We start from the raw sequence: 25630 nt of genomic DNA on the forward strand, positions 1-25630 counted from the left end.
GGAAGGCGCAGAACTGGAAGGAGAGAACAACTGTTCAGAAAAGTTGTTTAAAACCGATCACACCTGGAACCATGTTTGTTATTTTAAACTTTAAAAAATTTTGTGAGTTAGCGCAAGCTAGCTGCTTTTCATTGGCCCCTGTAATCTGCTTGCTTGCTCTTACTTGCCCAGCAACATTTGTATAAAAGACTGATGTTTTCTGCAGACGGGACACTCAATTTTTTCCCTAGTAGAAGTGCCACCCGGCCCTCAGCTAATAAGCTCTTGAGACTTTACCATCTGTCATTTCTTCTGTCCTTGAGTTTGGACTTGGTGTCCAGACCATCACACCTGTAATTCTGCTGTCTAGTGCCCTTTGCTGACTCATTTTCTGCTTCTCCATTTGAGGGATTTTAAAAAAAAAAACAAAAACTGTGCCGTTAATAAACTCGCAGGCTTAGGTCTTCAGACCTTGCAGTCCTCCCGGCTCCAGCTTTGGACTCTTTTCTTTCTTGGTCTTTTTATTACTTTTTCGTTCCTGGTCTTCCTCCGGGGACCCTCTAAAGTCCTGACATGGCCAGTTAACCTCCCTACAGCAAGCCGAAATAGCTCAGTTGGGAGAGCGTTAGACTGAAGATCTAAAGGTCCCTGGTTCGATCCCGGGTTTCGGCAAACTGTTTTACACAGTCTGTGCTTTCAAACACCCATTGTGTTTGACTCTTGTTAACTTTGCTAAAGCTGAACGACTTGACCCCATTATATGATAGCGGATTGTGTAATTTTACTGCTATAATGGAAAAAGGATTTTGGAAATCCTCTCGTGTCCTCGAACCTAAGTTCTTCCTCAGTTTCCAGTAATTCCCTGAAAGAAAATAAGAAAACAAACAAAAACCCAATGCCTATTTGTGTGAAAGTAGATGATGCTATTAAATGCATGTACGTGACTCAGGAAGGGAGTGTGGCTCAGAGGTAGTGGCCCCGTACACTAGGTTCTGAGTTCGGTCTCTAGCACCACCGTGTTTCCCTGGGTCTGGTTGTACCAAGATGGAAAGCCACACCCGGTTCTCAGTGCTCTGTGGGGAGCCCCAGTTCCAAGCCTAGACGCTAATGTGTGCGACTCTTTATAGAGAATCCACTCCTCAACCCCACCGGTCTCTGAGTAGTTGCTCTGAACCAACTTGAAAGAAACAGGTAATGATTAACAAATGATTGAGAAGGTTACAATCTGCAGTCCAGTGACTGGCAGGCTCCGAAAAGTGAAAGAGGCATCGGGTCATGAGCGCTTTTTCAGGAAAAGCTCATCTACTGTTAAAACTTTTGGTCTGAATTTTATGCTGAAGTATTCCAGATTCCCTTGTTTAAATATGTGAATTTTTGGAAAAGGTGAGGACTTAGTTTTAATTGCACAAATGCACAACCTCCTCATGCCATTCCGGAAATTTAGATGCAAGCAAGTGCTTGGCCGGTTAGCTCAGTTGGTTAGAGCGTGGTGCTAATAACGCCAAGGTCGCGGGTTCGATCCCCGTACGGGCCAGTTTTTGTTTATCTCTGTTCCGCTACTTAAGAAAGAGCCGTGAGTGGTGGCACACGCCCTCCACTCCAGCGCTCGGGTGGCAGAGTTAGGCTGATCTCTGGGTTCTAGAGAAGAAAAGTCATGTGTGACTGCAGGCGTGCGTCCGCGCATTTGGGAGGCAGAGGGAGGAGGATCTCTCTTGGTTGAGTTACATTTTGAACTCCTGGTGTTAATTTTAGAGGGAATCAGGAGAAGGTACAAATTCTCTCTCTCTCTCTCTCTCTCTCTCTCTCTCTCTCTCTCTCAGTATAGAGAGGGAAGCTGACTCAGGATAGTGAGTGAGTTGGTGAGAGAGAGGCAATAATAGCATCAAGAAACGGTTGTTTATGTTTAATTTTTAAATTTTATTTATTTATTTATTTATTTATTTATTTATTTTTAATTTTTAGGACAGGGTCTCACGTAGCTAGAACTGGTCTTGAACTGGCTGGGTATCCAAAGCAAAGTTGATCTTTGAACTCCTGATTCTTCTGCTTCAGCCTCTCAGCCGGGCTTACCTTTTATATTTTTCTGGGGTGAATAAACACGGGGTAGATATAAAGCCCGCCTAGGTGAGGCTTCCAGGCGGCTCTCGGGAAGATCTCGGCAGCTGTAGACGTGGTCGGAGCTTGCTGGAGGCCGGCTGGGCTGATGTGGTCTGCAGGATCCTGTGGGGTCCTCTGGGCTTCAGACTCAGCCACGCGTCTGCCTCACAAAGACTCAGCCGAGGTGCAGAATCACGGGTCCCTTGTAGCAGCAGCGCAGGACTCCCCTGTGCCCGGCTCTTTCTCTGGTGTTGTGTGGCTTGCACAACCCCATCTAAGCAGACTCTCCAACAGTTAACAAGCGCTCTCGTCTGCCTCGTGGGGTGCGAGTGGCCGCTTTTGTGTTGGATCTTAGTGCAGGACCCATTAAATGCATCGTTCCTGAGCCCGCACCGGCCCAAACCCTCTGTAGGAGGGAAGACAGAAAATCCATGCCCAAACTAAGATGCTCTTGGTATAACTTCAGAAAATTCCCCCCACTTCACAGCAACCTCAGCATCCTTCTCCACCGTGCCTGAAGCAGAAAATAAATCTCACTTTAGGTGCGCACTCTGGGGCTTACTTTTCCAGCTCTCTCCTCACTCCCTCCTCTCCCCCTCCCTGGGTTGTTCTTGTGTTTTAACCCGTGCCATTCTCGGCATAAGATCGCGGAGCTGAGGGCCAAGGATGGGGACCCGCGAGGTCGACCAGGTCGGTGGCCAATCACAATCTCCAGGGCTCCACTGCGGACACACCGCCAGTGCCTCGCGTCCCCAAGGCCGGGCTTGTATCAACACTCCTTAGGGAGATGCCCTTCCTTTCTGCAGTGGCCGTTTCTAGAGAATGAGCTGTGCGGGGGAAGGAGTGACCGACTCCCTAAGTGAGAACTCTTTCCGGCAGGAAAAAGTATTGATGAAGCCAGATAGGAAAGAGTTCTTTATAAAGCTTATTTGTTTGTTGAGATCGAGCTTGAAATTAGCGATTCTTCTGCCTCCGCCTCCCGAACGTTGGCATTGCTGGCCTGCAACCCGGCTTCTCCTTTAGGGTGTTTATTTAATGTAATTTGTATTATTTTTAAGTTAGTATGCAAAGCGGTAAGTTTCCTTATGACTTTTTCATATATATATATACGCACACACATATATCATTACACTTCGAATACTTTGATATAATTCTCCCGCTTGCCCTCCCGGGTTCCCTCCCTTGCCGATTCTCTTCCTCCCTCCAAAATCTTTTCAGATCCTTTTTGTTACTCTCTTGCCCCCTCCTTCCCAACCCCGCGCCACACACACACACACACACACACACACACACACACACACACACACATACACACCTTGGACCGCCTCCTCCTGGTCTTTGCCCTCTTTCTGTTTACATGCCCCTCTTTGGTTGTAAAGCATTTCTTCTGACTCCTTGAATTAGGAAGAGCTGGAAAGCAGAAAGAAAGGCTCTCAGAATCAGGGTGCTTAACGGCTTCGGAAGTAGCGTACAGACACAGAAAATACTTCACAGATCCCGAATGCTTAGGCACTTGACTACTACGAATTGCTTCTATAGGAATTTGAACGAACGCATTCAGAAGAGAAACAAACAAGCTAACGGAAGCAGCTAGAAGTCCGGTCCGGAACCTCCGGATTCGTAGTCAGAAACACTGTTCATCGCGCAACTGACCCGCACCCCAAGTGCCTTCAAGGGCCGTTCAAGGACTTTGCTGTATTGCAGCAACTAGAAAAAAACGACAGATTATATCTAGACACTAACACAACTCAGAGCCATATCAGGGTTTAGCCGTGCGAACACAGCATGCAGCTAGGAGATCATGATTTATTTGCCTACAAATTTCCACGCAAAGTTGTTTATTGGAAGCAAGGGCCAATTTTAATTTTTAAAATTAATTTTGTTAGCTTATTCAATAATGACTTTTAAAAACACATATCATTGTACCTTGCCCATTGTTACTCTTTCTCCCTCAATGATGTCCTCCCTCCTCAGAAAGACCTGCTTTGGTGCATTAACATGCACACATATGTGGAATTTACATATAGATTCTGCATATGAAAGTACATATGCCATATTTTGTATTTCCCTCTTTTTAGATCTCGTCCAACTTGGTAGAGTCCTCTTCCTATTTTTATAAAGACCACTTTTTATCTCTGAGGTATTAGTTATGCTTTAAGGAGATTAATTTCTTCAGACCTGTGTTTATATCTCTTTTCTGTGACCAGTTTTAAGCTGTTTCTTTGGTTCAACCGAGTCATGTGCCCACACTGAGTTTCCCGCTTTAGAGTTGAATGGGTGCTGATCAGGCACCAGTCACCACTAGGCAATTCTATTGTCAGGAATGTAATTATTGAAAAGGTGAGGTGTCTTTCCATACATTTCAGAAGATATTGATCATAGTCTTTCCCCTGTGTCCAAACACGTAAAAAGTGTCATTAATCACCATGGATACATTTATTGTAAAGTAGTATTATGACTCAAAGAAATAACTAAAGGCACTTAAATATAAAGTAGAATTGAGCTCCTGTGTGGTCCCGGCATGATTTCAGATTGTAAAGGATTTGTCAGGGTAGGGTGCTGATCCTACCACCAGGCCACTGAATATTTTGCAGAAATCAAACAGGAAAATGTAGTTGTAAGCAGAATTTGAACCTGAACCTGCATGGGGAGCCCCATTGACTCAAAGTCCAATGTCTTAACTACCCAGTCAGTCATCACCAACCTAAAGTAGGAAGACTTATTCATTTAAAAATGAACATATACCACTTGCTCTGCAGCGTGGGCTGGAGATGAGAATGAGCTCCACTTGTCGGGCACTCTTCAGAGAACACTTTCTTCTACAGCAACCGCCTGACTCCACATACCTTCTACACAGCAGAACTCCTGTTCCTCAAGCCAAGTCAGCAAGGGATCTCTGAATGTGTAATCTGGTTTGTTTTCCCTGTCTGGTGTCAGGCACTCTGAAGGTGTAAGTGATTACAAAATAGCCATGGCCCCATTTACAGTGGAATTCTGTGCTTCCTTTGTCTGGAGTTTTAGAATGCATGCTGAGTATAATCTACTGTGCTGTGGGAACCTTCTTAGAGAGCCTACAGTTACTGAACTTGTGCATCAGGATGGGCCCAACTTCAGCTGGTTGTTGAGCCTTCTTCCCAAGTGAGGATGTGAAACGACCATGATTGTCAGTAAAGTGAACACAGCAGCGCCATCCTCATCTCCAAGTCTTTCCATGGGCGCCCTCCTCACCCCTGTTAGAAACTACCGGAGAATCTCAATGTCACACAAAGAAACACATGAACAAAGTGAAAGTAGCTGGGCAAAGCCATTTCTTCTTGCAAAAAGGGTGTGCCAGAATCCAAACTAGGCTAACAAGAATACTTGGCCAATTCAGCAGAATTCTGTCTTTCACTTGTAAAGTAGTTAGTGACTTCATCTCACACCGTGAGTGGGCGCTTGACTTCACAATGTGATTGATTGCTAAACCCCACAAAGGAGAAGGGGAGGGCTCAGGGAATATGAGCCTCTGCTGAAATAACTACCTTTGATAGAAAAAAAAAAGTTTTTCATGATCTGAGCCCCATGGAAACTGTTTGAGATGCAGTCCATCCATGCAAAGGCAGTCCTATGAGGCTGTCCTTCCCTTCCCACCTCTTCTACGCCTTGGGTTCTCATATGAAGTTGTTGTCTTCACTTTCCTTGTGTGTTGCTGGATTCTAATGGTTCCCTCCGAGGAAGGGGTGAGAAGGCGCGGTGTCAATGACACAGACACTGGGAGGGAGTCAGGTGAAGGCAGACAGCAGACTCATTTATTCGGCAATGGGGAAGGCCTTATATACCCTCCTCCTGGCACCCAGGCTGTGTCCCAATCTGGTGACATTGCATGGTGGCCCCTCATCAGCTAGGGATGATCAGAACCTCTGACAGCGCCTGTTGCTAGGCCCTCAGGCAGACTCCAAGTTGGTTCATAAGGAAGTACATTATGTGCATGCCTTGGCAACTGGTTTGAGCCAATTTCCTCTACCCTATGGGCCTGTCCTACTGCACCTGTGTCTATTATCTGTCTATCTGTCTGTCTGTCTACCTACCTATGTATCTACTTCCCTCCCTCCCTCCTTCCCTCTAATGTATATACCTATCTCTCCAATCCAATCAAGAACTCCTGGGAGGTATGATAGTGTCTTTTATTTTGGGGGTGGGAGGGTGAGGAGGGAGGTTAGTGGAAGTGGAAACAGAATCTCTTAACAGGCAGGTGGCATGTGTCTGCAGTTTTAGCATGGGGGCGGGGTTGGGGCAGAAGAATAATCAGGAGTTAGAGGCCAGACTTTAATACTCAGCAAGTATTAGGTCAGTCTTGTCTATATGAGACCCTGTCCCTCAAGTCCCGCAAACCTGGAATGTTGTCAGGTTGCCTATGACAGGGTGCTTACTTGGACAATACTTTCCATAGTCTAACCTTTTCTCTCACTTTATGTTGCTCTTTAATTTTTTTCTCGTGCTTCCCTTTTGCTTTTAAGAGATAGCTGCTTTTTATTTCACCAGCATCCTTCTCTTCTATGGAGAAGAATTCTATTTCAGGAAATATAAGAAATCTCCTTAAAAGAGCTGTGGTCATGAAGCAGCTGAAACATTTCTTCATTGTCTAATCCCAATCTTAAAGCTACACCGCTTGGATTTTATTGAGACAGGGTCTCACTATGTAGCCCTGGCTGTCCTGGAACTTACAGTGATCTGCCTGCCTCTGACTCCTGAGTGTCAGGATCAAAGGTATGCACCACCATGTCCAGTTTCCTCCTGCTTTCTTTGGAGACTTTCCAGGCTTTTTTTTTTTTTTTTTGACAGGATTTCTCTGTGTAGCTTTGTGCCTTTCCTGGATCTCACGCTGTAGACCAGGCTGGTCTTGAACTCACAAAGATCCTCCTGCCTCTGCCTCCCCAGTGCTGGCTTCATTTTTAACACCACCCATCAGAGTCCTTCCCTTTGCTTTTAGCTTGGCAGGAGGTGGCTTGCTTTCTCATTGCTGCTTCTCCCTCTTACCCTGGACTGTGGGTACCATGGATGATCCAACCCTTTTCCTGCCCTGGACTTTGGGTACCACGGGTGTTCCTACCCTTTTCCTATCTTTTCCATTTTCTCTCACAGTTGCTTTTGGAGTTCAGGAGTTTCTGCTCTTGAGTTCTAGGAGCAGTTCTCAAACTTTTAATTTTACAGGTGTCTGTGTTGTTTGTGTCCATATTTAACTCTTTGATCTGAACATTGTCTCTCTTCTTTATCCTGCATTTTCCTTTTTTTCCCTGTTCTGTAATTATGTTAGAATTTATTATACTTTCACTGAACTATAAAATCTTAATACTTCAATATTAAAAAATACTCACTAGCTACTCTTGAAATGAGTTTGTTTCTCACTGTCTGTGAAATATGCTAGGTTTTCTTTTTCTTTTCTCATTTTGGTTTTGCAAGACAAGGTATCTCTGTGTAGTCCTAGCTATTTTGGAACTTTCTCTGTAGACCAGGCTGGCTTCAAACTCAGAGATCCACCTGTCTCTGCCTCCCTCTTGTTGGGACTGAAGGTGTGCACTTCTTCTGGAGAATTGTTAAGAAACTGAAATGAAAATTTTTTTTATTAAAAACAAAAAAAGAAAAGAAACTGAAATAATTGTAAAATATATTTTTAAAATTTAATTTTTGCCGGGCGTGGTGGCGCACGCCTTTAATCCCAGCACTTGGGAGGCAGAGCCAGGCGGATCTCTGTGAGTTCGAGGCCAGCCTGGACTACCAAGTGAGTCCCAGGAAAGGCGCAAAGCTACACAGAGAAACCCTGTCTCAAAAAACCAAAAAAAAAAAAAAAAAAAAAAAAAAAAAAAAAAAAAAATTTAATTTTTATTGGATGTATTTATTTTATGTGTATGAGTATAGAAATTCACCATATGTATGCAGAGCCAACATAGGTCAGAAGAGGGTGTTGGATCCCGCGGAGCTGGAGTTATGGATGGTTTTGAGACACCATGTGGATGTTGGGAACTGAACCTGGGTCCTCTCTGTGGCTGAGCCCCCTGTTGCTCCAGTCCCAGTTGTAAAATATTTTACTGTTGCTAAGTGCAAGCTTGTTTGAATCACTTAGGATCTCCACATTTGCCACATTCCCAAATCTCCCTCCCCCACTCTCCTTCCTTTCTTCTTTTCCTTCCTTCCCTCCCTCCCTCCCTTCTTTCTTTTCTTGTTTTGTTTTTCAAGACAGGGTTTCTCTGTGTAGCTCTGGGTGTCCTGGAACTCTCTTTGCAGGCCAGACTGGCCTCGAACTCAAAGATCCACTGCTTCTGTTTCCAGAGTGCTGGAATTAAAGATATGCACCACCACCACCTGACTCAAATACTCTTTCAGTCCATCTGCGAGTAACATTTTTGGGAAGCAACTCTTGTGATAAACCAGAGGCAGTATTAACACACAATAACTATATAGCCTAAGTATTTTGAAATGTCTTTTGTCTTGAGATAGGCTTTCCCCATTTCCTTCAAGGGAGCACATGTTTACGGGAGCTTGCTTTTGTTACTCTCTTCCCCACATTTTCCCTAGGGTATCCTGAATACTTCCCCAGCCCTCTGGGGAGCCTTGGATTTAGAATTCTCCTGCCTCAGCCTCCTGAGTATTTGACATTACAGGCTTTGATGCTAGACTTGGCTTGCTTCTTCGAGTCTCTGAATTCTGGCTTTCCCTGCCTGTCTCTCCATCCATCTAGTCTCCTCATTAATTTTCACCCTCTGACTGCCTGTGTCCCATCGAGACTCTTCCTCTCCAGGAGCCCAGAACGTCTGATTTACATGCATTGATGAAAACACTGCCTCCAGATTCTGCAGTCTGTGTGGCCTTGTGCGAGGTAGTTACCGATGCGTGATCACTCCTCAGCTACTGCAACTATAAGTCAGGAATGATGATAGGTAACAATGGCAGCAGCAGTTGGTCGTTTCTTTCACTCTTTGCTCTGTACTCTTTGGGGGGCCACCACCCAGCTCCCAAATAATTATACACAGAGGCTTATTATTTCTTGTGAATTCCCGGCCTTAGCATTGCTTGTTTCTAGCCAGCTTTCCTTAACTTAAATTATCCCATCTACCTTTTGCCTTTGAGCTTTTATCTTTCTCTGTTTCTGTATACCTTTCTTCTTTCTCTGTGGCTTGCTGTGTAGCTGGGTGGCTGGCCCCTGGAGTCTTCCTCTCCTCCTTTTTCTTGCTCCTCACTCTTCTCTTCCCAGATTTTCTTCCTATTTATCCCCTCTGACTGTCAGCCCCACCTATCCTTTTTCCTGCCTTGCTATTGGCCATTCAGCTCTTTATTAGACCAATCAGGCATTTTAGACAGGCAAAGTAACACAGCTTAACAGAGTTAAACACATAAAACATAAAAGAATACAACACATCTTTGCATCATTAAAGAAATGTTTCACAGTGTAAAAAATTATAAAACATCTCAGAATAATATTCCACAATAGGCAGTTGCCCATAAACTCACTAGTTTATAGAAAACCACTAAATATTTGACTTAGTAACTAGAAATAAATGATAACTATGACTCTTGACCAGATTTGTTCTTTCCTGTCATTATTTTCTTCTTTCTTCCCTCCTTTCTTTCTTTTATTTTTTTAAGATGGGGTCTTCCTGGGCATAGTGGCTTAGGGCTTTAATCCCAGCATCCAGGAGGCAGAGGCAGGCGGATCTCTATGAGTTTGAGGCCAGTCTAATTTGTATAGTGAGTTTTAAGTCAACAGGCCAGCCAGGGATTAGTAAGATCCTGCCCTGGTTTGTCTCCTACTTGTGCCTCAGGGTCCTCAGTGTCAGGATTACAGGTGTGTGCCATCACCCTTGGCTTCCTGTTATTTATTTCAACCTGTTATAGGAATTGCAAAGATAAAGACTTGAAGAATGTGTGTCAGGAGTATACATGTGTGAATCATAACTTGTGTACCAGCTCCACATCTCTGCAAGCCTCAGAGAATGCACTGGGGTTTAGAATTATGTTCATTAAGTGCACTTAATATGTCTCGGGAGTGCATAGCACAGAACAGAGCATCCTGGATTCATCATGAATTGACAACAGATGTTGCTTTGTCCTGATCAACCCACCTTTCAGGAGACGGATCATTTAGGTTATCACACTGATAAACATAGAGGAAGAAAGGAAAATACACGTTTCCTGTGAGGGCACAGGACTTTCACTTAGGGAATTCTCTCAAGAAATCTAAGTGCACCAAGAGAAAACTAGGCAAAGCACAGAGGTTTTTCAGAGAAATACAAAACTGTAAGTGTGATGTCCAGTGGTAGGAGAGAGGCCACTGCAGGTCCCATCTCCAGGGACAACAAACATCAAGACACAGTGTGCTGTGACTTGTGGTCAGGCTGGCCAGGTACATAGAAAGGGTGTTATGGACTCGAGCAGCCATAGACTGTACAGCACATACCAGACTCTAGGGAGAAGGAGGCAGAGTCTCATTCCGTAGGTCAGGCTGGCCTGGAGTTTGTGTGATTCTCCTGCCTCTGCCTCCAAGCACTGATTTTACAAGGGTGAGTCACAAGCCCAGCTAGTCCAGGCCATCCAAGATTGTTGTGTTTAATGATGGTTGCGGAATGTATAATAGATTTTAAAATGTAAGCCTTTGGGTGCCTGGTGTGGTAGCTCTTGACTTTCACTCCAGTATGTTGTCGGAGGCAGAGGCAGAATCTTTCTGAGTTTGAGCCTAGCCTGGTCTACATGGAGAGTTCTAGGCCAGCTAGGACTACTGCTATCTTGTCTCAAAAGAGAAAAACAACAACCACAAAACCCCCATCAACTTGTTTTGCTGCTTTTTATACCTTTGTTTCACCAGAATCTTTTTTTTTTCTTTTTCTTTTTTCTTTTTGAGACAAGGTCTACTTTGTTATGTAGCTCTGGCTGTCTTGTAGACCATGCTGGCTTCAAACTCACAGAGATCCACCTGCCTCTTGCCTCCCCAGTGCTAGAATGAAAGGCATGTGCTGTGGGATGGTCTTTCTGTGTGCTGTGAATATGTATTGCTACCACTGATTAATGAAGAAGCTGCTCTGGCCTATGGCAAGACAGGTTATAGCCAGTTGGGAAACCCAAGAGAGATACAGGGAGAAGAAAGGCAGAATTGGGCAGACACCATCCAGCAGCCCAAGGAGCAAGATGTCAGCAGACCAGTAATGCCACAGCCACATGGCAAAATATAGATGAATAGAAATGGGTTAATTTGGGATGTAGGAGCTGGCTAGCAATAAGCCTCTGGCACAGAACAAACATTTTGTAATTAATATTAAGCCTCTGAGTGATTATTTTAAAAGTGACTGCTGGACTGCGGGACTGGGGCAGGACAGAGAAAAGAGTCTGGCTACAGGCATGTGCCATCACACTCCGTTTTGCCAGAATATCTTGAATCTAAGGTCTGGTGTGATTCAACCTCTGAAAAGATGAATTAGGTTATCTTTAATAGGTGCGAAAGAATTTACTTTGTCGGGATCACCAGCGTTTTCTCAGATCTTTTGTGGGCAGGGGGAGGTAATTTTGGCAGAAAATGCCTAGCATAGCTCTGCATCCTGGGACCCTGTCTCTGCCACCCCTGCGGTTTCTTAGGGCAGCAATGTGAGTTGTGTTCCATACTGGAGAGAACAGTAAAGTCCACTTTCCAGCGTGTGGGTTGCAAAGTGAAAACAGCTGCTAAGCCTGGTGCCTTAGCGATAAACACCCAGTAAGGCGCCAGTCCTCTTCACTTCTTGTTTCTTAGAAGTCCTGCAAAGAGCACACATTTTATGCTGGTTCCAGAAATGGTCTGCCCTTTTCCACGTGGGGCAGGATGGCTTGGGTCGCCTGGGTCTGTAGAGGCTCTGCCGGACACATCCTCCCATTCAGGGCCAGAGGTTTTCCTAGCTGATTGGAAGCAGGATTGGAGATGGTCACCAGAATAAAGGTAAAGCCGCCAGCAGTGGCAGGGATAACTATGATCTCAACACTTCGGAGGCTGAGGCAGGAGGATTGACTGAGTGAATCTGAGGTCTGCTTGGGGTGAGACTGTTTAAAAACCAAACCAAACCAAACCACCACCACCAACAACACAGATGGGGAAGGGTGAAAGGGACAGGCAGGGCAGATGGGGGTGGGGGGGGAGGGAGGGAGTTGGCAAGGAGATTTGATTCAGGTCTGTGATTCCAGGAAAGCCAGAGTCATATCCATTGCAAGGATCGGGTGGAGGTTGCTGGGTGTGTGGGGTCCTGAATCTCCTGGGCTCATCAGCACTGACAGGATTGCGTAAGTACAAAGGGGGCCTGCCTCTTGGCCGAATTCCACTTTCAGTGCCCGAGGCATCATTTTGTACCGCTGGGCCCCTGACAGAGCTTAAAAGTTTGGGTGAATGTTCAAGTCCAGGACCATAACAATAATAGAAACTCAAAAGCAAACCTCAACTTTTCTGCCCAGTTTCAAACAAGGAACCTTCCTGGAATTAGGCAAAATTGACAACTAGTACTCCACAAAAGCCATGTGGTGAGTCTCTTGGTACCTTTGATTACAGAATTGTTTCTTGATATCTTCATTAGGAAATTTTGAATTTTTCTTTTCTTCTCAGAAAAACTTGATTTTTTTTTTTGTTTGTTTGTTGTTGTTGTTGGTTTTTCGAGACAGGGTTTCTCTGTATAACAGCCCTGGCTGTCTTGGAACTCTCTCTGTAGACCACGCTGGCCTCGAACACGTAGAGACCCACCTGCTTCTGCCTCTCAAGTGCTGGGATTAAAGGCGTGTGCAACCACCACCCTGAAAACTTTCTGTTTTAATCTTGTGAATCTCCTTAATTTTTTACCCATTGACAAAAAGAAATGATATGGAGGGTGTATGATGAAGTGTCACTGGCAGAAATGCCTTCACCAAATGTGTCCATTAACATGTGGACTGTTCAGAGCGGCTTGCCCATGGTAGTCAGAAAACTGGGAAATACCCTGGTGTCCCAGGGACAAACAATACTAGATCTGAGTCTTGAAAGAGAAAAGTTTGCTGGTTGCAGACTTGTCAGAAAAGGAATGTGTCACTAGCAAATGACTTGAACAGGAGGAACCAATAGTGTGAAGCAGGACACAGAAAGAATAGATAAGGGGGGGGGATTTATGGACTGGATAATAAAGGACATCTAAAGAGGGGATGATATCTTTTAATCTGAAAGTGAGGAGGCAGCCCCATTCTTCTCCCTCTCCAAAACCCACCACTTAGAGAGTCTCCAAACCAAGGAAAGGCGCCAAAAATCCCAGTTCCACATTCTTGGTGGCTTTTGCAGCCTCCTCCCCTGAAGCTGACAGCCACCCAGGTCCCTGCCTAAGCGCTCAGCTTTTGACTATACATGGGAACAAACCCAGCTTGTGGTGGACACATCATTATCCTTCACCTACAACCTATAAAACGTTCACACCTCGCCTACAATCTATAAAACTTTCCTGCCGTGGCTTGGGTTCGCGACTTCTCTGGCTATGTTCTCTGAGACCAGTGAACCCGTCCAGAAGTTGCTTTGTTCTCAATAAACTTGCTGTTATACTATTTCAAGTTGGCTTGATCTGGCTTGCTTCTTAGGCAGAGAAACGTACGGGGGGTGGTGTGGAGAGCAGAAAACCTGTCGGTGGAGTTTTCCTGTCCTGCAGCCGCTTTCAAATAATCACTCAGAGACTTAATATGAATTATAAATGCTCAGGCTTGGTACTAACTAGCTCTTACAACCTAACCCATTTCTATTAATATCTATGTGCTGCCCTGAGGTTGTGTCTTTTACCTCTATCTTACTTTGTGTGTCCGACTCATTCTCCATCGGGCTGGTGTTTCCTCGGACTCTGCCCTTCCTCATCCCATCATTCTCAGTTTGGCTTTCCTGCCTACTTTTATCCTGCTCAGCTATTGGCCAGTCAGCTTATTTATTAAACCAATCATAGCAACATACATTCACACAGTCTACAGAAGGATTATTCCACAGCAAAAACCTATTGAGAACTTCTTTGTTTTTGGTTTTATTTTTAAAGTAGATTCAGGGCCTGGAGAAATGGCTCAGTGGTTAAGACCACACACTTTTCTTGCAGAGGACCTGATTTCAGTTCCTGGAACCAATGTCCAGGAGCTTGTAACTCTTATAACTCCAGCTTTGGGGATCCAACGCCCTCTTCTGACCTCCACAGAATGCTCATATTCGTGCATATACCACCCACCCACCCTATACGCACAATTAAAAGCAAAATAAGTCTTTACAAAAGTGGATGCAAAGGAAGCACATAGGTTAAAATGAAAAATAAACATTAATTCAAAAGAAGGCAGAAGGAACAAAAGAACAAGTAAAATTCAATGAGGAACAAAGAGCAAGAAAGACCAGTAGACAAGAAATGATATAAAGATCACATGAATAATTTCATCAAATGTAAATGGGACAAGCCATTCAACAAATCCAGAGATTGTTGGGCTGGATTATAAAATAAAACAAAAGAAGGAGTCAATTACATTTTGCTTCAGGGAGCGCCCCGAGAACCCAGATGTGGTGGTGTGATTGGGGCCCCTAAGACCCAGAGAGAAGAAAAACAGAAATAGCTGCTGCAAGCCACAGAGCTATGAAGTATTCTCCTGCAGTGGATTTCCTGTGAGCTATTGTAGCTTTCCCATGTGATTCTTTCCCCGAGAACTTCTAACACTGTGGCCGATCATTTACTGGGCACCACTCCCCTTATACTATTGGGGTATTTTGGATAACATTCCCCAGCCGTGTTTATTCTTCATCTGGCCAGGGTCATTCTCTGGACAGAAGTATTTCATCTGAGATACTTTCAAACATCCCAGGACAGACAGCAGATCGATGAGCATTAGTGAGCCCTGAACTCATCTCACCTATAGAGAAGATAACCTCAGTAACCTTAAATCCTTAATTCCCTACCCTCTACTAGTCACTCCCCTTTTGGGTTGCAAATAAAAGCTGACATTTACTGCTCTGTGTGTGGATCTTACCACCTCTCTCTATGACCCTGAAAGACTTCAAGCCTTGTGACCGAGCTTTGGCCAGAGCGTTGCTGACTGTATGTGTATGTAAACAGGAAACTTCAGAGACTGGGGGAGAACTAAGATGGAACAATGAGAGAACAGCAGAAGAAAGGAGAGGAGCTAAGCATGAGAACAGAAAAGAAGCTGTGTAAATGGAATTGACTTAGAAGAATAAAGTGAATGGATTAAAAGAGCTCAGTGTACGTAGATTCATTGATATCCCTTGGAATAGATCCCAGCTGCTTGTAGCATCTTCCCGAGGACTCTGGGAGAATTCTTCTCAGGGCAGGTACCTGGGAAGAATTCGATAAATAGCTACATAGGTTGAGCAGTGTCCTTGACCACACCTTTCTTACAGCCCCTCCTCACTTAGTAAGTCTTTTCAGAGACCTTGAAGGAAGGATGAGGAGGCTGCCATGCGGTTTAGTCTCTGCCAGAATGCTTATGTGAGGTCTTGCTACCTGCTCCAAGCAGCCCTGCCTTCCTTTTTAGACTCCTAGTTTAAGGTTTTCAGCCAACCAATAATTTACCATATTTAGGAGACAAAGAAGCAAAAAGCAGATAAAAAGCACTATTTTTCTGTATTCACTATCAGATTTCTTTACAAACTATAGTTCACCTGTGCATACACATGAAAGCTGTTCTCCTGAAGAAGCCTCTGTGTTCTGCCTCTTGGATCAGAATCTCACAACAGTGGTGTCCATGTGGAATCCCAGCCCTTGGCAGACCGAGACAGGAAGGCTACTGTGAGTTCCAGGCCAGCCTAGGCTACAGAATGAGACCCTGTCTCCAAAGAGAAGTAGAGGAAAGAAAGGAAGAAGGAAGTAAGGGAAGGACAGACAGATGGAAGACACAGAGAGGAAGAGAGGCAGAGAGTTACCTTTGAAGCTGATGAAAAGCGTTCATGGTGGCACACGCCTGTAATTCCAGCACCCTGGAGGCTGTGGCAGGGAAATTGTCAGAAGTTCAAAGTTACCCTGGGCTACATAGTGAGCTCCAGGCCAGCTTGTGTTACAAAAAGAAAAAAGTGAAGACTTGGAAATGTATTATTTGATTTTTGACACAGTCTCACCACATAGTCCAGACTGGCTAAGAATTTAGAATAAATACTCCTTCTTAGCACCGGGGTTACAAGTGAGCACCCATCACATGTCTGGCTTAGACTCCCAGTCTTGAAAACAGGGGAAACAAGCAGAGGTGGTTGTAAGACAGAGGCAAAGAAGAGATTCTTAGAGGCTCAAATAGAGATCAACAAGATCAGCGGGAACAAATACTTCACGTGTGGTGCTGGTGAAATCAGCAGGACTTGTAATGATCTGAAGGGAGCTAATAGGTGAGTGGAGTTGGATCTAACTCGACTTTAGAGAGGACTGTTGTTTGGGGAATGTCTTTATTACTGTTCTGTTGCTATGAAGAGACACCATGACCAAGGCAGCTTGCAGAAGAAAGCATTGAATTGGGAGCTTGCTTACATTTTCAGAGGGTTGTCCATGATCATCATGGTGGAGGCATGTCAGCAGGCAGGCAGGCATGGTGCTGGAGCAGTCGAAAAGAGCTTACATCCAGATCCACAGGCGGGGGGGGGGGGGGGGGAGAGAGAGAGAGAGAGACTGGGCCTGCCTTGGACATTTGAGTCCTCCAAGCCCACCTCCAGTGACATACCTCCTCTAATAGGGCCACCCCTCCTACTCTTTCCTAAACAGTCCACCTACTGGGAACCAAACATCTACTATATGAGCCTCCGGGGTCATTCTCATTCTAACCACCACAGTGAGTTTAGCTTGTGACACACACATGTCTGGGACTTGGTTGAAAGTCCGTCTGAAGATGAATATCTGGGACGGGCAGCAAAGGTCAGCACAGTAGACGAACAAATTCCAAGTGTCTCAGGAACCTGCCGACACCTCACAGTGGAGTGTCAGAGCTGGCAGTGTCAAGATGGAGGAGATGTGTGTGTGTGTGTGTGTGTGTGTGTGTGTGTGTGTGTGTGTGTGAGATCATGACCAAGGTGTGGGCCCGGGCAGCCTAAGACTTAACTACCTGTGTTTGATGGACACTTCTAAGATTCTGAACTCCTTATGTGGAACTGTGGACTGGGCCTCTGTGTTAGACATAAAACACTAACGCAGACCCCAAGGACAGTGGACTGCAGCTAGTCTGGCGAGTACCCTTGTTTGGAAGCCATTTTCTGTGGGTGGTTATTTGCACATTTATTTTAGTTACTTTAATTTTGTAGTAATGGCAATCTAACACAGGGCCCTGAGCAAGCCAGGCAAGCTTTCTGTCACTGAAGTATGTCACCAACCTAAGCACAGTCCTTTACACTGCCAGTCTCCTGGCACACTGCATAGTCTTTCATGTTCAGCCTTCCCCTCCCCCCCCCAAAAAAAAAATGAGCTACCCAGTCATTAGGCCATTAGAGGCAGGCAGGAGAGGAAGTTTCATGAAATTCAATGTTCTGCTCGTAGAATTCTGTGAACCTTATTAAGGAAGGGAGATTGGACGTTTAGAGAGGGTAACATAATCTGAAAATACATCGTAGAATATAAAAAGCAGGAAAAGAAACAGAAAATAAAACACGAATTTTTCAGAGTTTGATGTCTTTGAGTTATTCTATGTAAAGTCTGCCTGAAAAGGCTTAAAGACATCAAGCTCAAAATGATTTTTTCTCCCAATAACCTATAATCAGTTGTCAGTTGTTAAGTACTTCGGTTTTGTTACTAACCACCTTTTAAAAAACGCAGGACCTTGCTATGTGTCAGAAGCTGGTCTTGAACTCCTGATCCTTTCGCTTCCTCGTCCCAAATGCTAGAACTGACTGCGGCGTGCTCATTCATTCCCAGTGGGTTTAAAGTTCATAAATTATCATAACTTCTTCTCAAACCGTGTGTAGTGACAAGGAGCAAACCTCAGCTAGTCTAGACTGACTATGCGTTTCAAATCTCGTGATCTCAAAACCAAAGTTCTGACCTGTCCTCAGGAATTACTCGGAAGCTTTTCCCGAAATACTCCATTTCCCATCTCCAGCTTCCAATGCAAGCAGTCATTCAGTTTCTCAGCAAAGTTTAAAAGGCTGTATGTATCCATCTCATAGGATGTGAAGAAAAACACTGCAATTCAATTGTTAAGAATACCAGGTCGGGTTGATAAAGAACCAAAGCAAAAAGGCCCCGCTGGGATTTGAACCCAGGATCTCCTGTTTACTAGACAGGCGCTTTAACCAGCTAAGCCACGGAGCCAGAACTGAGAAGAAGTGTAGTTATGTATTATTTGAATACGATCTCACACATTAGTAAGGCTCAGCAACCCTGGAAATTTAGCTTGGAAATTTAAAAAAACCAGAAATACCAGTCATAACCAAAGAAGAACTTTCTCTTAAAATGGTTGCATAGAAAATCTGGACTGAAGGAAAGACCTCCGTTGACCTTTGCTGAAGCCAGAGGAAATCTCGTCTCATTCATCGCTCGTCAAAGCCGCATCTGCGGGTGTGTGGTTGCGGGTGTGAGCAGCATCTGTAGACGCCGCCGGCGGAGCACAGGGAAGAAAGCCCGTTAGCGGGCTCGGTTCATCTGATTTAAGGGAAAATAAAAACAAAGAATCCCAAAACGTTTCTTTGGATGACGCAGCGCTCCTTGAGGCCAAATCTAGAACAAAATAAATCAGTACGATTACCTATTTTGAAACCTAAACGCCAATAAAAAGGATGCTGTTTAAGATCTTTTATAAGTAAGAAGGAAGAAGGCTTTTCTCGTTCTGGCCGGTTAGCTCAGTTGGTTAGAGCGTGGTGCTAATAACGCCAAGGTCGCGGGTTCGATCCCCGTACGGGCCAGCAGGAGCTGCAGGTTTTGCATTTGGTTCTAAAATCTTCCTAGAGTTCTTTGTAATTCAATTTACTCAACGTTGTCATGTGTATCCTGTGACACCACCACTTTTGTGCTGGTGATCCCTGGTCCTTAGGTAACCTAGCAACTGCTCAGCCTGCTCTCTTGAGCTTTCCTAGTCATTCTTTAGCTGAAATTTCCTGCCTGATTTACTACCTATCTGTGTTTCACAGCCCTCAAGTTCTGGGCACCTTGACTTTCCTTCATTTCCGCTGGGCCTGGACATCGGTAGGTTGGTCCTTCGTGTTCTAGAATGCTTGCCTCCCTAACAGTTCCAAATCCTGAGGTCCCGGTAAGCTCCATCACCCGCCCCCTTCCTTACCTCTGCTGTCACGTTCGTATCACTGAAGGTAATGATTTATTCCTTGAAGTGAAGCTTTGGGTCATTCTCATCTTTTAATAGTTGGACCCTTGGTGCTGAGCCTGACATATGATAGGTACAGTCCCAATGCTTTTGATGAATGAAGGACACCAGACACACACTTAGGCAAAACACCCTTAGACATTAAAAGCAAACAAACAAAAAGGTCGAAGTCCCGTAGGAAGTAAAACCATTCAGAGAAGAAAGGTAACTACATCCATGAAGAAATGCATGATGGAACTGAACTCGTATATGAAATCAAGCTGTCCGTTACGGTCATGTGTATTCACACAGCGGGGACACAGTTTGACAGTGGGCTGCAACCGATTACTGGTTAGTTTCTATCAACTTGACACAAACTGCAATCACATGAAAAAGGAAACCTCGATGGATCCAGGAACTGCCTTCATCAGATTGGCCTGTGCTGTGGGCATTGTCATGATTGATGATTGCTGTAGGAGGGCCAAGCTCACTGGGGGCGACGTCGCCTTGGCAGGCGGCCCTAGGCGGTGTAAGAAAGCTGGCTGAGGAGGAGGAACGGAAGCAAGCCAGAAAACAGAATTGCTCTGTGGTCTTTGCTTTAGTTCCTGCCTGCAGGTCCCTACCTTGAATTCCAGATCCGACTTCCCTCAGTCATGGGCTGTAACTCATAAGATGAGAACAAATCCTTTCTTCCCCCTAGCCACTTTGGGTCCTGGTGTTTTCTCACAGCAACGAAAGCAAACTTGAGTCTCTGAGGATAAATTTCCCTGGGAAGAAGGATTAGCCGATAGGCCTGAGCCAGGGCCAGGCACTGTGCCACAGGACCAGAAGACACATGCCTGCGGTGATCAGCATCGGACACTCAGCATGATGCAGTCACTGCAGTTACCTAGAAGGTATTCAAGACATCTGCTGAGTGAGTGAAGGCACTGGATGGTACGGAAAGTTTCACGTGCAGCAGCCTCCGAAAACCTTGACTAGGTAGCCTTTTGAAAACAGGGTAGTAAATTTCCAGCCAAGTGGTTAGGCTTTGGGAAGGGATAGACAAAGTTAGACTGGGAGCTGGAGGCTAGGAAGAGGAACATCTTCCACGATATTCCAAGGATTATATTTTCAGCCAATTGGGGAGATGTTAGGGGACTTCCCAGCAGGGGGTACCTGTGGTGATATTTTGTTCCCCCAAATATTGTGCACCCTAATAAATTTATCTGGGGTCAGAGAACAGAACAGCCACTAGATAGACATAGAAGCCAGAAAATGGTGGCACTCACACCTTTAATCCCAAGATTTAATGGTAGAAAGCAGAAAGGTATATAAGGCTGGTTAAGCTTTTAGGCTTTTGAACAACAGTTCAGCTGAGATCCATTCGGATGAGGACTCAAAGGCTTCCAATATGAGGAAACAGAATCAGCTGAGGAACAGGCAAGGTGAGGTGGTTGTGGCTTGTTCTGCTTCTCTGATCTTCCAGCATCCACTTCAATACCTGGCTGGGTTTTATTTTCATTAGTAAGAACTTTTAAGATTCGTGCTACAGGTACCTGATATAGATTTTGGAAGAAGGGCTAGCAATTTGGAGTCTGGGAGCTCAAATGAGATATTACATACCAGGCAGGTGGCTCAGGCCTGTAATGCCAGCTTTTGAGATGCTGGCATAGGATGAGGGCTGTGAGTTTAAGGACAGACAGCCTGGGCTACAAGAGCTCAGTTGGTAGAAGACTTGTTTAATAGGCAAGAAGTTCCACCCCCAGTACCACATAGAACCCAGCACAGTGGTGCCTGCCTGTAATCCCAGTACAGAGGAGGAGAAGGATGATGATTAGAAGTTCAAGGCCGCCTGAGCTACCTGAAGGCCTGTCTCAAAAAGCAAACCGAAAAGCAAACACAAAAGGTGTGTTCATCTTTTTACAGGGTGACCATCTTCAGAGGACTTCTGCTTCCCAACCAAATTCACAGACTCCAAATGAATACACTCAAATTGAAATTGCTTTTATCTATGTGTTGACAACCCTCACTGTGGGCTGTGGGTCAGTAGGAACCTATTCCAAGTAAGGAATTCTTGAGTCCTGCCCCAGAACTACTATGACAAGACAAGAGATTTCTTTTCCTCTAAGTTTCTTCTCAGTTTAGGATGCAGCTCAGCTGGCAGAGAGATGTTCCTCTGTGTGTTCTTGCCTAGCATTCCTGAGGCCATGCACATAATTCCCTTACTGAGGGTGAGGGTGAGCCGAGTGTGATGATGCATGTCTCTAATTCCAGCACCTGGGAGGCCAAGGCAGGAGGATTGCTGAGAGTTAGAGACCAGCCTGGGTTAAAACAAAACCAAACCAAGCAAGCCTCCCCCAACCAAGACAAACGGGAAGAGTGGCAAGGAAAACTGAAGAGATAAAAGAAGGGGCAACCGCTCCACTGTTGAACCATGGGAGTGTACCTCAGGTGCAAAGCTGTTTAACACCTGAACAAAATTACACTGCTTTCTTACTTGCTTCGTGTTAGTTAAATATTTCTCTTCCTCCTCCCTCTAGCGCCCCCCCCCCACTTTAGGGAGTGGGGAAGCAGGGTTTTGCTGTGTACTCCAGCTCCATCTCCCAAATGCTGATATAAACCATCACTGGATTTGCTTCTTTAAAAAACCTTTATTTATTTCTCTGTATATGCTTGTGCCCCTCAGTGTGTGCATTGCACCATTGCTCACAAGAGCTCAGACAGTTCAAAAGAAACTGCACTGGCAAGCAGTTGCGTGTCACCATGGGGTTCTGGGAATTAAATGTGGGTCCAAGAGCAGCAGTAAGCGTTCTTGACCATTGAGGCATGTCTCCAACTTCCTTCTTGTTTTTAAATCTTGTTTTCTCTTTCAGCAAACTGCTGAAGGTTAATGTTCCACAGCTTCTGGACAGGGCGATGAGCTAGACATCCACCCAGTTGGTCAAATACCACCATAGGTTTCCTGTGCAACTCTTCCATCCCTCCTTAGATGAGTTTAACATTTACCGGGGGGAAGAAGATGGTCCTCGTGGATGGAAGTGGGCGTCATCCATGTGACGGCAGGGCCAAACAGCACAGAAGCAGCACCCCACTCACCCCAACACACACAGTAGAGGCCATGCCTTCCAACACTGACAGCTTTCGGGCGGAGACATTGTCTTGCTGTCTTTCAGTGCAAATTGAAAGGTTATCAGCTCTAGCTGCTCAGCTGCTCGTTTCCGAACTGAAAATACACCACCGACTCCAGCTTGCTAACTGTAGGTCTTGTGAGTTGCCCGTCATATATCCATATGCATGTATTTATTTCATGTTGGTTTTGTCTCTGACTAATTGGATGGTAAGGACAGGCTGGTTAGGGTGAGGAGGTGGGGGTGTGAATGGCGTTATAATTTCTCTATGAGGAGGAGCCTAATTTAAATTCTCCTTTTTCTCCCATGAATGAGTTTCTCTTTGAAAAGACAATCCATGCTGGGTGGGGGTGGCACAAGCCTTTAATCCCAGAGGCTGGCAGATCTCTGTGAGTTCAAGGCCAGCCTGGTCTACAGAGAGGGTTCCAGGAGAAGAAGAAGAGAAACTCCATCTGTGGTGTCTCTCCCTCTGTACCAGGAAGTCCGGGAGGATAAGGAATCACTTTTCCCCTTGTGCTGCGTGCCTGGTACTCAGACGTGTGCTGGAAAACGAGCCTCCGGTGCACTGAGAGCTGCTGTTGCCTTATGTGTTAGGAATGAGGTTGAGATCCACAATTGCATGTGCACTGTACTGAGTTATCTAAACAGTGTTTATGGCACACAGAAAACCTGTATTCACATTAATATAAACCAAAATGACCAGCTTCCGAGTAGTAAGAGGAAGTGTTGCTGCCCCTCAGGGAAGCGGAGGAACAGGGACAGAAGGTGTTTGGATGGTTGGAGGCCCTCGAGGTACTCAACGCACACTGTACAGCCTTAGCAACCTGTCCTGTGCAGCCAGCCAGCTGTTGGCCATAGCATTTCCATCTTTGCAGCCTGTGTGTGTGTTTCAGTGAACAAAACACTCACTAGTTTTCTGTCGTGATTGTAGAACAACATCATAGCCCAGCGCATTAGGACAGTTCAGTTCTCTGTTCACAATGAATAGAAGTATGGGCACCAGGTGGCTGTTCAACGATCGAAGTCTTGCCTAGAGTGGTGATACACACCCATGACCTCGCCTCCCAGTTGTGGGCAGGTTGGGAAAACACAAGGATCTGCAGGTCAGTCAGTCTCAGCCATGGTGACACTGTCTCAAACATCCAGTAAGAAATCGGTACACACTTAAATCCGAGCGACGGGAGGGTGCGGCCGGATCGTTCTGAGTTCTGATGCAGCCTGGTCCACATAGTGAGTTCCAGGCCACCGGGACTACATAGTGAAACCCTGTCAAAAGAAAGAAGAGAAACTTAAGTTTAAAAATATCCGGGCCTGCGTTCCCACCTGCCTGCCAGCTAGTGCAGCAACCCTGTGGGAGAGTGTGAGGAGGCATTTGTAGAATGTAGTACTTTAAAGACACGTTCCAGTATCAAATGAAAAACAGCAGTCCAGTCCTCTGACCCCTACACATGCTGTTGTACACTTTTGCACACATACACACAAACACATGCGCACACACATTCACTAAATAAGATTTTTAAAATTTTATTAGTGTTCACTCATTTCCCCCCCACCCTTTTAATTTCTTATCTAAGAAACAACCTGAGACTTTTCAGGGCTCTCTTGCCGTCTATCCTTTGTTAGTTTGTTTTATTTTCGGTTGGCTGGCTGGTTCTGGGTTGCATCACTTATCATTCTCTTTTCTCTGAAATAGCCATGATGGTCTCCTGTTTTTCAAGTCATTTGCTGATATCCTGGAGATCAGAAGGGATAGCCTGGCTCGCTCAAGCCCTGGTTTGATCAGGGCCTGCTGTGCACTCTTGTGCCAACATTAGAGCGGCAAAGGCAGGGGGAATCTCTGACTCTGAGGTCAACCCTGGTGAACACAGTGTGGGGTGGCACAGTCCTCTAACCCGAGCCTGTGGAGCAGGAGGCTCCCTGGCCCTCCCCTACGACAGTAGCTTTTCTTTGCAAACCAAGGAAAAGAATGAAGATTTCTCTAGAATGTCAGAGGTGATCATGAAGAGTAATTCCTTAAAGCAGGGAGAGAAACTGCACAGTCATGATCATCCTATTCCAAGAGTCTACAAAACAAACGATTCACGCAGGTGTACGGATTCTAATAGAGAGCTATCTTCCACTACAGCGCATTGTGGGTCTGTTCAGCAGATGCCTCTGTGGGTTTGAACCCTACAGCGACTAGTAGTGGTTACTGTGTGCTTGTTTTCCCCTTAGCAATTTTGAAGCATAATTACATACCCAGTCGATAAGTAAGAGTGTCATTTTGAGTTTTTTGTTTTTGTTTTTTCTACTTGTTTTGTAACAAGCCCTGGTAGCTCGGACTGGCCTCCCTTCCAATTCTGCTCATCTGCAGCTCCCAAGCTCTGGACATAGCCGCTCCGTCTTCACGTTTCTCCACAGTCGTCTGTGCATGGTTTTCAAACACATTCCTCTTAGGTTTCCACCGTGAGGGAAACCTCTCCACCATTATTGGTTTGCCTGAGTTTTTAATATTCTAAGGGACTTAGCCGAACCTTGGCACTCTTTGTCTTTACAGAAATAAGGTCTGGTTCTTCACAGTTTGCAGACCCAGAATTCCCTGGATGAAGAAAAGGCCAGGTCCCCCGATGGGCTCTTGCTAAAATACCTAATGAAGGTTTTACGGTTGGCCTTTCTTCCATCCTTCCTCGGAGGGACCCATATCCCTGCACTAGGGTAACTGTATATAGCGGGCAAATCGTACTTTCTAGGGGTTATTGGACACTGTTCTGAATTGACACTAGTCCATGGTGGGCACCGTGAAGCATGCGGCTTCAGTTAAGTAGGCACTCAGGGAGGTCAGTTGGTTAATAGAGCTTCGGCTGAATTCCAGCTTCCAGCATGTTCCTCAGCATTTGAACAGCTGTGCTCCGAGATGCTGAGGTGGTGTGGACGCCGGTCTAGCAACAGTGGCTTGGGCAGACATTTGATGGTCTGGATTTAGGGATGGCCAGGCCTCCCAGGTCACTGAGGCAAGCTCAGAGCACCTCCCCACCTCTAGTGGATAAAGAGCTCCATCTAGCGCCACCACCTCAGCAAACCACGACAAAACTGAGATCAGTTAGGCTCCTTCTTCGATTTCCTCCAAGGCAACTGTTAATCCCTGCTAGACACAAAGGAAAAGGTCCTTAGGAAAAAAAAAAAGGCGGGTGGGTTTCAGACTCACACGGGAAAAGCTCTGTGGC

General features: G+C 45.4%; 4 non-coding genes across 4 annotated transcripts; 3 read left to right on the forward strand and 1 right to left on the reverse strand.

Annotated features, from left to right (window-relative positions):
- Positions 1 to 578: 578 nt before the first annotated feature.
- Trnaf-gaa lies at positions 579 to 651 on the forward strand. Its single transcript has one exon. It is a non-coding gene; the product is annotated as a tRNA-Phe (tRNA).
- A 788-nt stretch (positions 652 to 1439) lies between these two features.
- On the forward strand, positions 1440 to 1513 carry Trnai-aau. Its single transcript has one exon. It is a non-coding gene; the product is annotated as a tRNA-Ile (tRNA).
- A 16745-nt stretch (positions 1514 to 18258) lies between these two features.
- On the reverse strand, positions 18259 to 18332 carry Trnat-agu. The gene has a single exon. It is a non-coding gene; the product is annotated as a tRNA-Thr (tRNA).
- A 516-nt stretch (positions 18333 to 18848) lies between these two features.
- Trnai-aau lies at positions 18849 to 18922 on the forward strand. Its single transcript has one exon. It is a non-coding gene; the product is annotated as a tRNA-Ile (tRNA).
- Positions 18923 to 25630: the final 6708 nt, after the last annotated feature.

The sequence above is a fragment of the Peromyscus leucopus genome, chromosome 5, assembly GCF_004664715.2.
Source record: "Peromyscus leucopus breed LL Stock chromosome 5, UCI_PerLeu_2.1, whole genome shotgun sequence".
Lineage (NCBI taxonomy): Eukaryota > Metazoa > Chordata > Mammalia > Rodentia > Cricetidae > Peromyscus > Peromyscus leucopus.